This window comes from Nematolebias whitei, chromosome 14 (genome assembly GCF_014905685.2).
Source record: "Nematolebias whitei isolate Nwh7 chromosome 14, NemWhi1, whole genome shotgun sequence".
Taxonomy (NCBI): Eukaryota; Metazoa; Chordata; class Actinopteri; order Cyprinodontiformes; family Rivulidae; genus Nematolebias; species Nematolebias whitei.
The window spans coordinates 25,022,972-25,037,718 of record NC_056511.1 but is presented as its reverse complement, the minus strand read 5'-3'; positions in this window follow the sequence as shown (position 1 = coordinate 25,037,718).

Genomic DNA, 14,747 nt, shown 5'->3' with positions numbered 1-14,747 from the left:
ACATCAACTTGAGTGCGGAGTTTTTCTGTTTTCCGTCTGGGCTCCCAGGTTGAACTGTACCTGTTGGTCTTTAAAAGTTATTTAAAATAAAATCATGTTAATATAAAAAGGTCACTTACCAATTTTTACCTGATGTATGATGATTCCTCCCGCCTTAGGTTTTTATAAGTCTGCGTACATTTGCTGTTATTTAAGTGACCTTGTACTAGGCAGCTGTGGATATTAATTCTCACTCTTAAATAACTGTAAAGTAACTTATATTAGTTCCACATTAACAAACACATACAATCATTCATACAGCAGATCCTCACACTCCAATATCATTCATGCAACAAATATGCATGGCATTAACAATGTTACATTTCCCTATACCTGCCTAAGTAAGGTTCTTGTCTGTCCCTAAACTTATAAAAACATATTTCCCTCACTGCCTATTCTAAAGACATCTAGTTATCCCTATCTTAGCCATAACAACACCTCATAAATTCTTAGGTACCTCGTCTAGATCAATGTCTAGGGATCATCCATATTTAGGTGTCCTTTAAAGATTCTGCCGTCCCAGTTTAGCGCAACCTCAACCGAAAATAGACAAGAATAAAAATGTGTATTAAAAAAAACAAAAAAAACAGCTACGTCACTCGGGGATGCACAACTGGTCAGTCTGTATTTCTTTTACACAGACCTAAGGAACTAACATAAACAGAACCCCGAGGCCATCACTTTCTTTTGAGGAGGCAGCAATTCTCCCCACAGGCACCCAAAACCACATACGGTTTCTTCGAACTGTCAAATGACCACACCTCTTGACGCTGTCCAGACGTCCAAGTTTTAAAGTGTTTCTAATAAACAATGACAGGCAATTACACCCAGAAATGTCCTTCGGACTCAGCACGCTTTATGTAAAGATCCTAACGTCAGCACAAATGATGCCACAATTTTTACATGGGGCTCTTAAACCGTCAGCCACGTCGTATCCTCTTTATATCTCTTCAATAAACAAACTACAATTTATATACGGGCATTTAAGCAACTGGACGATGCGTAAATTTTAAAGAAAAATTAACGTTTTGCATGTTTAAAACGTTCGCGGACAATCTCCAGTTAGCGTTGTTGCTAATGCTTCCGGCCCGCTCCCCGCGCGCCCAGGCGAAAAAACGTTACGTATATAAATTGTTACGTCCGATAAGTACACTCACAAAATCACGTATTAAAACTGTAACGTTCCACTGCCCATTAGCTTTTTAAAATGCGTGCACCGGACCGAAAACAGAGCAGCCTGTCAGTCCTTAAGGGATGCACAGAAGTTCGATTTAACAGGTTTCTGCTTACCTCATGTTACAAGCCGGCTAGAAACAGTCTGCTCCGACTCGGTCACCTACTGCTGTGTCTCCATTAAACAATAAAAAAAAAAGAGAGCTGCCACTTCTACAGACGAGAGGTCCCGGGTTTCGGCACCAGCTGTTGCGTTTTCAGAGCTGACTGCAGGTCGTCAGTCACTGCAGTTAGCTATGGCTAGCTGTGGGCCTCAGGCTTCCTCTCTGACCCTGGACCCTCAGCCAGCCCCCACCACTTCCTCTGGTTCTATCTCTCTCAGAAGTGGCAACTCATACTATCAATAAATCAAGGAAACGTCAATTAAGTTTTATCAATTATATTTAAAAAAAGCAGGAGAAGATTAAAGTTTTACAATGCTGGACTCTCCGGACTGTGATGCGTCCACAGACCCGGAAGAGCCTCGATGTCTCGTCTCATTACTTCTTTATAGGGTCCTAGGCTCCGCCTTCGCAGAATGGGGAGCTCAACCTGTCAGTGTATGAGGGGGGCGTGTCTAAGTGTGGTCTTATGTGGACTGACGTGTTAGGAAAAATATGAGACGATGCTTCAAAGTCTTTGATGTGGCAAGCAGATTAAACAATTTGACTGATATTGAAATCCCAGGGAGACTCTCTTGAGAGCTGCTGGCCCAGTTTAACCCATTCGGAACCGGGTCATAATTTCATTATAATCCCGTCTCTGAGCAGGTCAAAACCATAGGACCAATCTAAATAAGAAATATCTTAACACCTCCCACAAACCAAAAACATACATTAGGTTAATTGGTAGCTCTAAATTGTCCCTAGGTGAGAGAGTGAGTGTTTGTTTGTCTCGTTTGTCTCCCTGTGATGGACTAGAGACATGCCTCTGCCTCTTGCACAGTAATGGCTGGACATGGGCACCAGTGACCCCCATGACCCGAAAAGGAAGAAGAGGGTAAAGATGATGGATGGATGGATGGAACACAGGGAAATCAAATGTTCATTTCTTCCCATAATTTTTTTGTTAATTATTTTTTATGTTCCTGTACACAACCATTTTGTCATTATAGATATAAATTTAAAACTCCTAATCCACAGGGCTCTGTGTTCATTCAACCTTTTTTTTTTCATTCATCCTTTATTTAGACAGGTAAATCCCATTGAGCCTCGAGGACTCATTTACAAGAGAGACCTGATTTCAACAAAGAATGATGACAAAAATGGACAACAGCAACAACAATAAACAGTTATAAAAAGTCATAAAGATTATTTTTTTTAACAAATAGGATGACTAAAAAAAAGAAAAGTAACAAAAAACGTTGGTTACGTACTGTAACCCCAGATTCTATGAGTATAAGTGTAGCCCTTTAAGGCTGTCGCTGATGGGTTTATCCCGTTATGCGCAACATAAGCACTGAAAAAAATTTAGTCCACGCCCACCTGCTGTGTGGGCCCCACCCGGTCCGTATAAATTACGTTAAGAGCGGGAAATCGGCTCCCAAAATAGCTTTTTCTTCAGCCATTTAGGAGCCAGTGAGGCCCGACGCTTAAAGGGCTATGCTTATACTCATAGAATCTGGGGTTACAGTACATAACCAACGTTCTATGTCGTATAAGCTTCACCCTTTAAGGCTGTCGCTGATGGGTTAAGGGCGAAGCGGATGTGGTCCTCGCCTCACTGGGTCCATTCGAACACAGTATGACGCGGAAGCTTGCCCAAAAAACGTCTTTTCACTCAGCTCCCTGTGTGCATAACTACGCGTTGCGTAATTATGTGCCATGCACAGACGCATGTTGTGTAACTATGCGTACTGACAAAAACATGAACGCCCCAGAAATTTTCAACGGGCAAAGGATGTTGAAAGGAAGGGGGGGGGGGCATGAACCAACTGGTTCATGGCTGAGTAGAATAAACAGATCAAAAAACAATTAACTGGTTATTGATCAAATGAACTGATTGGTAACAATAGTCATGAACTGATTAATGACAATAGAACCAAAATCACAGACACAACTTGTGACTGATAACAACATCTCACACTGTAATGCATGCAGACAGAAGTGAGCTTAAACAGAGTTCCATGAAAAACAACAATATCCATTCTGTTAGAGCACTAAGGACAGAATGTGTCATGGAACGAGCCGTCACATCACGTAAATAAAAGCGAATGAATGAGCAGGGTGTTGACCACACAGCCGCAGTGCAAATGTCCTGCATTGACATACCATTATGCAGAGCAGTCGAAGATGCGATAACCCTGGTCGAATGTGCTTGAGGTTGACAGGAGGCTCTAAATCTGATGCTTGTAGGCTTCAGAAATGGCCTCACACACCCAGTGTGACAAGCACTGGGTGGATAACGGGCGACCTGCAGATGCATCTCTATAATGCACAAACAGGTGTTGAGTTTGACGCATTACAGCTGTGCACGCTATGTAACACGTCAACGCCCGCACCGGACAGAGAAGATGAAAAGATGCTTCTTCTTCTGATCTGTGGGGGGGGGAGGGAAACCCCCTCCAACGATATCGCTCTTGATTTAAAAGAGCTCGTGATGATTTTAGGCATAAAAGCTGGGTTTGGTCTTAAATCAGCTGAACTACCATCAGCCTGAATTCTGAGACATGACGGAGCGACAGAGAAGGCAGATAAATCACTCACCCTCTTAGCGGATGTTAAAACCAGCAGCAGGGCTGTTTTAAGAGACAAGAATTTAAGTGAAACCTGATCCAGAGGCTCAAATGGAGCTTTGATCAGGGCTCGCAGGACCAGCGTTAAATCCCACTGTGGAACAAGTGGACATGAAGCAGGCCTGCATCTCTGAACACCTTTTAGAAACCGCTCCATCAGCGGGTGATTAAAAGCCGTTCTGTCTGCGAACCCTTCGTGGCAGGAAGAGATGACTGCAGCGTACATTTTAATCGTGCTGAATGCCAACTTCCTATCCATCAGCTGTTGTAGAAAAGACAACACGCCGCCTAATGGGCATGAGGTGGCCTCTACACCTTTCTCTGTACACCAGCGCTGAAAAGCCGTCCACTTTGATGTGTACAGAGCTGCGGTAAATGCAGCACGTGAATCTTGGATTGTGCGCACTACCTCCTGCGGGAGACCCATCCTCTCTAAGAGGGACCGCTCAGCGGCCAGACCCACAGGTGCTGACCTATTTCTGAGTAACTCCTGATCGCTCCTCCTGCTTGAAGGAGAGTGACCTCCCTCTACGGCAGTTTCCACGGACGACCCGACAACAGACGTTGCATGACTGGGAACCATGGTGCGTTCACGCGCTCGGGAGCCACCAGAAGAGCTGTCAATCCCTCCTCCTGAACTCGGTTCAGGAACCGTAAAATCAGAGGAAGTGGGGGAAACGCGTACAGAAGCGTTTTGGACCACGGGCTGTGAGCAAATGCATCCACCCCCAGCAGTGGATCGTCTCGCAGGCTCAGGGGAAAACCACAATTGACACTGAGCGTTCTCTCGTGTCGCAAACAGGTCCACAGCTGCTTTGCCAAACTTCTGCCACGTCTAAACCATCAGGTCTGGATGGAGAGTCCAGTCCCCGTGACGTGGGCCGCCCCTGGACATCACATCTGCCCCTCTGTTCAGAACACCGGGTATGTAAACTGCTCTGATGGAGAGCAGGTTTTGGTGAGCCCAACACAGTAGCTTTGCGCAATGTGTAACATCTGGGCTGAACGCACACCCCCTTGATGGTTATGAACGCAGCAGTCATCATGTTGTCTGAGTGAATCAACACATGTTGATTCTGTAGCACGGGAGCAAAGTGTTGAATCACATTCAGCACTGTGCGACACTCCAAAGACATTTATTTGGGCTGATGTGTGGTGGGGCCACAGCGCCCCTACTGCTTGAGATAGGTATGCCCCCCCCCCCCAGCCTGACAGCGAAGCGTCCGTGAAAACTGACACGTGTGACGCGGGTCTGCTGATGGAAACTCCCCCTGACAGAACCAGGGTGTTTCCCCAGTGTCGGAGGTCTGCTCACATGGAGGGAGGGGCAGTGATCATCCGTCTCTTTTGTTTTACTGGATCCACACGCAGACGCGCAAACCACCTGTGGAGGCGTCTCATGTGTAACAAACCCAGCGGAACCGCTGTGTGAGCTGATGACATCATTCCTAACAGCTTCAAGACGGAAATAGCTGTTACCACTTTGCCAGGTCTACATGGCGGAGTTGACTTTTAAAAGTGTCGAACCTCGTTTGTGATAAACGAGCCTTCATGGTGGTTGAATTTAATTCCACTCCCAGATAAACAATTGTCTGGGCCGGGAAAAATCGAGCTTTTCTTCCAATTTATGGCGAAAACCAGATTTGACAGGTGTGATGTCAACACCTGAGCCTGCATCAGCACCTCCTGTCTGGAGTGACAGGAGCAGCAGATCATCCAGGTAAAACAAAAACTCTCATCCCTGCTCTGTGTAACAGATACTTCATCCCTTGAAAGGAGAAAAAACGCAGGAATTTTCTGTGTTTTAGGATGATCGGTATGCGTTTCTCTGGATGTTGTACAACAGTTGTCTGGTTGTCAACATGTGAAAAACGGTCTGTCAATGATCATCTTGTTGAAAAAACTGACAGATCCACGATCGGTCTCATTCCTCCGGTCCGTTGGAAACAGGGAAGTAACTTGAGTAAAACCCTGTGTTTTCTCTCTGTTGGGGAACTCTGGAGATTACTTTTATCAGAAACACTTGGACTTTTGCATTTAGGGATGAAATTTGGACTGATGATGACAGGACCGTTTCTATAACTCCTCCGAACGGAGGGGGTCGGGTTGCAAACTGTAACTTGTAACTATTTGCATAACGCCCTGTCCATCCATCTGACCGGCGAGCATGTTTTAGCCACTCTACGTAATGTTCGTGGAGTGAACGTGCGTTTAAGTGATGCGTCACATTTTGTACGGCCGTCAGCAGTCCGCCCCTCGAAAACCGCTGTCATGCATCGCGGGAATGTTTTCTGCGTGACCCAAGGTGAGGCTTCCTCGAAAAAGGCTCTGAACGCGCTCGTGCGCTGCGTTCGGGCCGTGGACCAACCTTCATGTACAGGTGGGCCGGTGTGTGCTGAGGCAAAGCGTGTGACAGCTGATGACGCTGTGGGGCTGCACGTTTGACGTCGCTGTGCGAACATTGAGAGGCGGAGGGCGTGACTTCATCTACGCCGTGCTGTTGGAGTGAAGGCTGCGAGCCCCGCGGGAGCACACCTTTTCTCTGGAGGGACGCGCGGTTCGGTGGGGCGAGTGTCGCTCTTGTGAGAGTGAAGACCTCCACCTGACCCAGCCTGCGGTCCACATTTATACCGATGTGAGCCGGAGAGCACCGGGCAGCTGTGTGTGTGAGAGCCACATCAACACAGCGCCGTTGGATGGAGGCTGTTTCATCCCACGTGTGCGAGTTTGACACCGCTTGGGTGAGAATCGTGCCGCTCTGGATGATAACAAGTTATTTTCACTTACCATTGTGTCGTGTGATCGACTCGTCATGTCTTGGAGCGACGGTGGGTTTAAAAAACCTTTATTTAAGGACACCGGCTCGTTATGTGTGAAGGATGTGTGCGCAGCCGCTGTGAGTTCATCCGAGCTTACAGACTGGCTAAAAAACAGACACTTTGATCATTGAATGATGATTTATTTCAACTTCGTGTCACTTTTACGCACACCCTCCGGAGACAGTCATTTTCGAGGCTTCTCCCTCTTGAGCTCTGTGATTTGTTCGCCCAGAGCACTGTCTTGCAGGCGAACTCTGGGGAAACGCTGAACTGCATGCTGCCGGAATGAAGAGGGCTGGATACTGATGGGCGGGGCTGGTGGTGGAACTGAGCGAGAGCCGCAGCCGTGGAAACGTCAATGCTTTGCTAGCGGCGGTCCCTCCAGTGGGCCGGGGGGCGGGATGAGCCGCGCGGCTTGATGAGGTGGCGCACAGCCTCTGGCACCTCCTTCGACTGCTTCAACTCACCAGCATGGATTTGAAGCTGCTCTCGAACAGCGCGTCCGCCGTGATGGGCCCTCCATCAGGTCTTTGTGCAGTTTCTCCGGCAGAGAGGGAGAGTAATGAAACTAGGTGGATCGTTGGATCATCGTCATCCACGCTGCAATCGTCGACAGGCAAACCATAGAAGAGGCACACATGTTGAAGATAACGTCCGCTGCCTTACAGAGGGAGTTCTTTGTCTCCAAGGCAGGTCTGCGGCCTTCAGTCCCTTTGGACAGGCTATATGCTAGCAGCGCCACGTTGTTGCTAGCTGCGGCTGCCTGAAAGCACATTGATGGGCTCGATTGGAGAGCGTGGTCACCGTCTGGTTCGTGTTTCTCCGGAGGGACGAGACGCTGCTCCGACCTTGACAGCTTAGCTCCGAAGCTTCCGCTCGGCTCGGCTCCAGGGGGGTTACCGAGGGATAGCCCCGCCCGGTGAACCCCTCCACTCTGGTGATGGGTGCGGATTGGGGACTGACTCTCTCAATCTACCAGGAAAAAACCCGTCTGTGGCCTCGCCTGTAGGACGTCCTGTTGGGAGTGCGAGGCCATATGGGTCAAGACGGTGAGCCGGAATGGAGCCCAGTAAACAACCTTCCTGCTGGATCATCCGAACTGGCGGGAAAGGCGTAGGACGTAAAAAAGGGTCCTTTCATGTCAGCCTCCTCCTGGGTTATGCCGGACAACCCCTGGGGCGCCATCGGACGGGAGCGGTGTGATCGCCGATGCGAAAAACGAGGTGAGATGGGGTGAGCATTCACTCAGCCCCCCCCCTACCGACACTACGCTCCCCAGGAGGGAAAAAACAGCGGGGGCTGCAGCTGAGCACGCCTATCCCGGAGGAACCATCCGATTCGCTCCGAGGGTCGGCAATAAGAGGAAAAAATACAAGATGGCGTTGTCCAGCGTGTAGTGACCTGTCATTGGGAAATATTCCTCAGCGCTTACCTTGAATAGGACTACTCATCATCTTCTCCTCGGGGAGGAGAACTCACCGGACGACCGGAGGTCGACTGCCGGGCCAAGCATCCTTAGCAAAGGTTGGTCATCTACACAATTTTCCTTCTTTGTTCTTCTGACAGTGCTATATTAGCTCGCTGAAGAAAAAATGGGAGCCGATTTCCCGCTCTTAACGTAATTTATACGGACCGGGTGGGGCCCACACAGCAGGTGGGCGTGGACTAAATTTTTTCAGTGCTTATGCTGCGCATAACGGGATAAACCCATCAGCGACAGCCTTAAAGGGCGAAGCTTATACGACATAGAACATCTGGATTCTAAGGCGAATGTAGAAAACTAAAAACAGGAACATGTCTGAAGTGGTCCTTGCCAGGAGTCCAACAGATTCTTAAAGCCACTTAGAGAGGTCAAGGTCGAGAGCTTCAAATCTTTTTGCAAGATATTCCAGGAAACAGGAGCGGAGTAGGAGAATGCCCTTTTGCCTAGTTCAAATCCTAAATAGGGCCCACAGGCAAGACACAGCCAGTTAGGTGTTAAACAGTCTACAGAAGAAAAATTATTTGTAGCTCTTAACATACTGCAATTTTTACTCACTTTGTCTCTCTCCTACTTTGTACATCCATTATCACTACTTATGCATGAACAAATATGAAAATTAAATAATGTCATTGAAATATATTTCTATCAGTATTATATTTTGTTATGTTACTGAAAGTCGTGTATACCTACGGTCTGCAATATAAATGCATATTAAACCAATGCAGAACCGTTATTTCCGTGTTTTTGTTTTCGGTAGGAAGGAGTTTTAGTTACACGCCTGCACTCTGTAACAACCCTGACACTTGGTTGTTTACATCAATGATGGAAGTATTATTGGCTGAGAGGCTCGTCACATGGTAAGAGTAGGCTGTCCTATGAGCGGAGATGACGACACCAGGGGGTGTGACCAGTTTCTGAAGAAAAGTGTGGTGCGCGCTGTTAATGGGCGGCTGTTCAAGAGAAAGGGGCAGACGTCATGTGAGTTTGTGATTTCCACTTACCTGTACAATAAACCTGCAAATTATACTGAGCACATTTGTTTCAGAGCCTGCTTCAGACTTTAGAATAATGTTTCAACTGGTGACCCCGACGCTGAGGGTCTTGAAGCAGGAACGGGGTGGGAGCAGTTGTGAGCTTCCTTCATCGGCTGGTCAGCTCCATTTGCAGTCTCAACCATGCGCCTTCTCATTCAGGTGAGCAGAACTCCTCTTTATCAGAAAATTTCTGCCACTGGTTACGCTAAATTTTTTAGCTTGACTGTGAATGGTGTTTACTTTCGATGGGCTAATATTTACCATAGATTTTCTGTGTTTTTAAGCAGCGAAGGTTAAAACTGTTGTTGTTTTTTTGTGCCTTTCTTTGCAGCGTTACTATTGTACATGTAAGTTTGAATCACATAGTCACACATAGGGACAGTTAATAAGTGCCTTAAAATTCGTTTGCCCCTGTTTTACTAGGCCGCGTCATGCGTCCTTGTACCGTCCACGGACAGTAGGACGAGTTATGAGCTCCTGCCTTCGCTGAGTAGACGAGTACATGGTCCTGTTGAGATATTGGTCTCCAGATTTATGTTATTTGATTTTTGATACATGGTCCTATTGAGATATTGGTCTCCAGATATTCTGTTAATATATATTTTTTTTATACATGGTCTCTGTTCAGAAATTGGTCTATGTGTGGACGTCGTCTGTGCGCTTTAACAGTGTCGTACTAACGGCTCCATACTTCTGCAAACTTTGTCTGGGAGAATTATTTTCCTCGCATATAAAAATATAAAACATAAAATGAAATGTGAAACATAACTCCCAGTGACTGCTTCAGGTTCCTTTTTGTGTGCAGACGCAAAACAGGAATAATTACATACATAAATTAATAAATACACATAATACAGAGCCGTCTCCTTTCAAAATATAATAATCAATAAAGGCACAGGGACAGATTTTTTATTTTTCATATACAGTATGTGTGGGTGGATTTTATAGCAATAGGTGTTTTGACAGTCCAGTGACTGACCATTGCTGTTTTTCTGTCTTGGGGTGTTATACATAGACAAGGGTTAATGTTTATTATTTTTGTGGTGTTTCAGAGCAAGTGAATTAAAACAGTCAGTAGATTGATTTGAATCCCAGTGGACAAGCGGATCGTGTTAGATGGTCTAGAAGCTTCTTGCCCAGATCTGCTGACTGGACGCTGTGTCATTTACGAGCTCTGAATACACGTGTATACATATCAGTATGACTGAAAAATATTTGACTGATTGGTCTCACTGTAAACCAGGGTCTTTGGGTTCTGTCTTAGCTGAGGTTTGGCATAAATGGAGTCAAAAGTTTTCAGAAAAAGATATTTCTTATGAGAAACGTCAGATGGTCAGATGGGTAAAAATTGTGAGAGAGAGAGAGGTATGTTTGGGCCTTTTCTCAGGATCCACCTCCTTCTATTCCATGGATTAATACATTCTTGATCCAGGCTGATAAGGCACATTGCCTGGCCATGGAAGACAAACTTGCTGCCAACTTTCTTAGCAGAAAAAAATATTGAAAGTGGCAGAAGGCAGATGAATTTAACAGGAACTGCAGATTGTTTTTTGATGAAATGACTCCCATGATTGTTGCTCTGAAGAGTGTTAAGCAGATGCCTGCAGTGTGCCTCCAGTCTGATTTATTGCGTGCTGAGAAGCTTTCTACCTCGGTGCCTGGTACGACTGACATAACTCCTTCTACGACTCCTTTACAGACTTTGGAAGGGGTTGTTGGCCCCCCACCCTATGACTCCAAATGTCCTTATGCAGCTGTTAATCAACTGTTCTCAGACATACAAAAACAAATGCCTCTTAGTGAATTGACTGTTCGTTCTCTGGGAAGAGGATGCATGTCTGAGGAACCAGCTCAGCCTGGTACCGGTTCTGACTTACTTCTGATTACAATCTAAATCACCGCAGGATAGTGACATGTTACGGAGTCATGTACTAAAACTAATGGGAGATTTTTCCAACCCAGGTGTGTCTGTCTTTCCTGCTGATAACCAGAGCAGGGGGGAGGATGTTTCACAGTCACCATCCTCTAATCATTCATTCAGCCAGCAGACAATGGGTCCTTCATATAATCCTGTTGTTCAAGGTACTTGTGCTTCTCAACAACCTGTTCACAAAGATCTGATTGAATTCAGGCCCTGTGGTTCTGAACATGAGTTGGTGGAGACCCAGTCTTCACATGATCATGTTGCTAAATGGCAGACAGAGTACAGGTCGTTTAGTTAGGAGTTCGGCAAATGTTCATTCATGTAATGATTCAGCCTTGCCTCCACATCTTATAATGCTTCTGGTGACTTCCACAACAGCAGATGGAGTCCGCAAACATACTTATACACCTTTCAGCTTACAAGATACGCAGTTGATTAAAGAAAAGTTGCCAGATATTCAGAAAGGTGGAAATGTATGGATTAAGGCCTTTTTAGAAGCCTGTGCTGGAATTGTCCCATGCCTGGGAGATTGGAGGAGGGTTTTTACAGCATGCACATCATTTGGGAGCCTCAATGAAATTGAACAGGCTGCTGGTACTCGACACGATCCAGATAACAGTACTTTGCAGGAGCATGTACAGGCATTGTGGCCGGTTATCAGGGAGAAATATCCTACTTCTATGAAATCAACAGACTTGTGTGAAATACCTCCTGCAGTTACAGAGAGGGGCACTGCATATTTGTCTAGAGTGAGACTGTTGTGGGAAAACAGGACTGGTCATGACCCAACTGTTGACCCCACTACACAGTTGTTATTTAGGGGGGCTTTGGAGAGTTCTCTGTCAGATGAGGTCAAAAACTGTTTAACTTTTGTTGTGGGCCTGAGTAGGATGGATTATGACTTGTGGGCAGCTCACGTAGTACATTTTGTGGACCAACATTTGGATAAGAAAGAGTCGGATGATAGGGAATTAAGGTCTTTAGAGACTCAGCTTGCTAAGGCTCAGTTGAAGGATTTACGCGAAAAGATAAATCTTACCAAACTAAATTCTAAACAGATGCCTCTACTACAGCCAGCTCCAATTGTTACGGGTCCTGCTACTTCCTTTGATTATTTGTATCAGCAGAGATCTCAGGGCCCAGTTGGGTCATGGAACAGAGGACAGAGACCCAAACGACAGAAGCGCACAGACATGTGTTTTTTGTGTGGTGTTTTTGGACATTGGGCTAATCGGTGTCCATCTGCTAATCAGGAGTACTTGAGACAGGAAGTGACACCACTTTATTACCCATATCAATCAACCTTTATTTATACAGGTAAATCCCATTGAGCCTCGAGGACTCATTTACAAGAGAGACCTGATTTCAACAAAGAAAGATGACAACAATGGACAACAGCAACACCAATAAGCAGTTATAAAAACTCATACTAGTTTTTTTGTTTGTTTTTTTTAACAAATAGGATGGCTAAAAGGAAAAAGGTAACAAAACAAAAAAAACAGCTAGATTCCAAGACAAATGTATAAAACTAAAAACAGGAACATGTCTGCATTGGTCCCTGCCAGGTGTCCAACAGATTCTTAAAGCCACTTAGAGAGGTCAAGGTCGAGAGCTTCAAATCTTTTTGTAAGATATTCCAGGAGACAGGAGCGGAGTAGGAGAAGGCCCTTTTGCCTAGTTCAGTCCTCACTGAGGGAACACTGCAGGTAATAATGTCCTGAGAGCGCACTCCGTAGCTGCACTCACGCAGAGACATGTAGGAGGAGATGTATGAAGGCAGCAGACCAAGAATTGATTTAAAGATGAAAATGTACCAGTGAGAGAGTCTGCGTGAAGTTAATGATGTCCAGTTAACCAATGAATACAGGGTGCAGTGGTGGGTACGATAATCACAGCCAGTTATGAATCTTAGTGCACCATGATAGACAGCATCCAACATCTGCAGGGTTCTTGTAGGAGCGTTCATGTAAATAATATCACCAAAATCAATTGAGGGAAGGAAAGTCACAGATACAAGGCGTTTTCTAGCATTCAGGGTTAGACAGGATCTGTTTCTGAAAAAGAAACCCAGTTTAACTTTCAGTTTCTTTACCAAGTTTTCCACATGGAAATGTGGAAATGGTGGTGGATACACATATGATGTGTATCCACCACCACAGACTGTTTCTTCTTTTACTCAGCCTGGCCCTTTACTGGGGGCTCGTCATCAGGCCCCAGGTCAGTTTCCAGTTCAATAGGGGTGCCCAGGATCAGCAGTAGGTGGTGTCTTGTATCCTGAACCTTTGGTTTCAGTCACCATTAATGGCCGAAATCACATGTGTATGGTTGATACAGGAGCCAGGTATTCAACAGTAAACACCCCACTCCCTCGATCTACGAATACCGTACCTGTTGTTGGATTTTTGGGCAATACTGAGGAGTGGCCCCTGTCCACATTTGTTCCTTGTGTGTGGAATAATCTGTGGTTTGAACATTCTTTTTTGATTTCGGACTCATGTCCAGTGAACTTGCTGGGACGGGACATCCTGTGTGATCAGAATGTGACTTTGATGATGACACCTGACAGTGTACAGCTAACCTTCCCTGACGGTACGGTCCAGTGCTGTGCAACGGTGAAACGCTCACTGCATCAGATGATCCAAACCTTTGGCACTTTGGATGAGTCCTGTTCAGCTGAATTTCAAGCTGAAGTTTGGTGGGGGGCTGTGCCTGATTTCCCCACTACATCCTTGTGTGACACCCTAAACAGCTGGGACGCCTGGATCAATGTCATAAGACTGTATGACTCGCCTCCTGATAAGGCCCACTGTACGCTGAATTATGAACTGTGTGTTGACGAGGTCTATGATGAACTCTGGGTGGGTCTTCTGGAACATTGTCAAGAGACTGGCGAATACCCATTGGTGGAACTGATGGACATTTATGTTGGTCCTGAGGGAGTGGCAGCAGCTGTAAAATTGCTAGAACCACTGACAGAACTGTATATGCTTGGTGATGTATCAGCTCCTCATGTGTCATTGAAGGTCACTAGTGGTGGTGAAGCAAAGAACTTGGGTCCTATGATAAGACGCTGTCTTGCTGTCTGGGAATGGGTACCCACACAAAATCCTCTCTTACATTGTTCTCCAGAGACTGACACTTACAGGATCACACACAGATCGTTTACATTACCTGCCTGAGAAACATTTTCTGCCAAGAACACATGGCAGAGAAAACACAGATCATGTTGATACGGACAAACTGTTAGCCAGCTTGCCTGATACACTTTGGGCCAGGAACTCTACGGATGTAGGTTTGCTGAGTGTCCCACCTGTCTCAATTACTCTGAAACCAGGAACAGTTCCTATTTTCCAACATCAATATCGACTCAGAAATGAGCAGATTGTAGGTATTGAGCAAACAATTAAAGGATTGTTAGCTGCTGAGGTGTTGCTACCTACCGTTTCACGCTGGAACACACCTCTTAACACACCCCCCCCCCCCCCCCCCCCCCCCCCCCCCC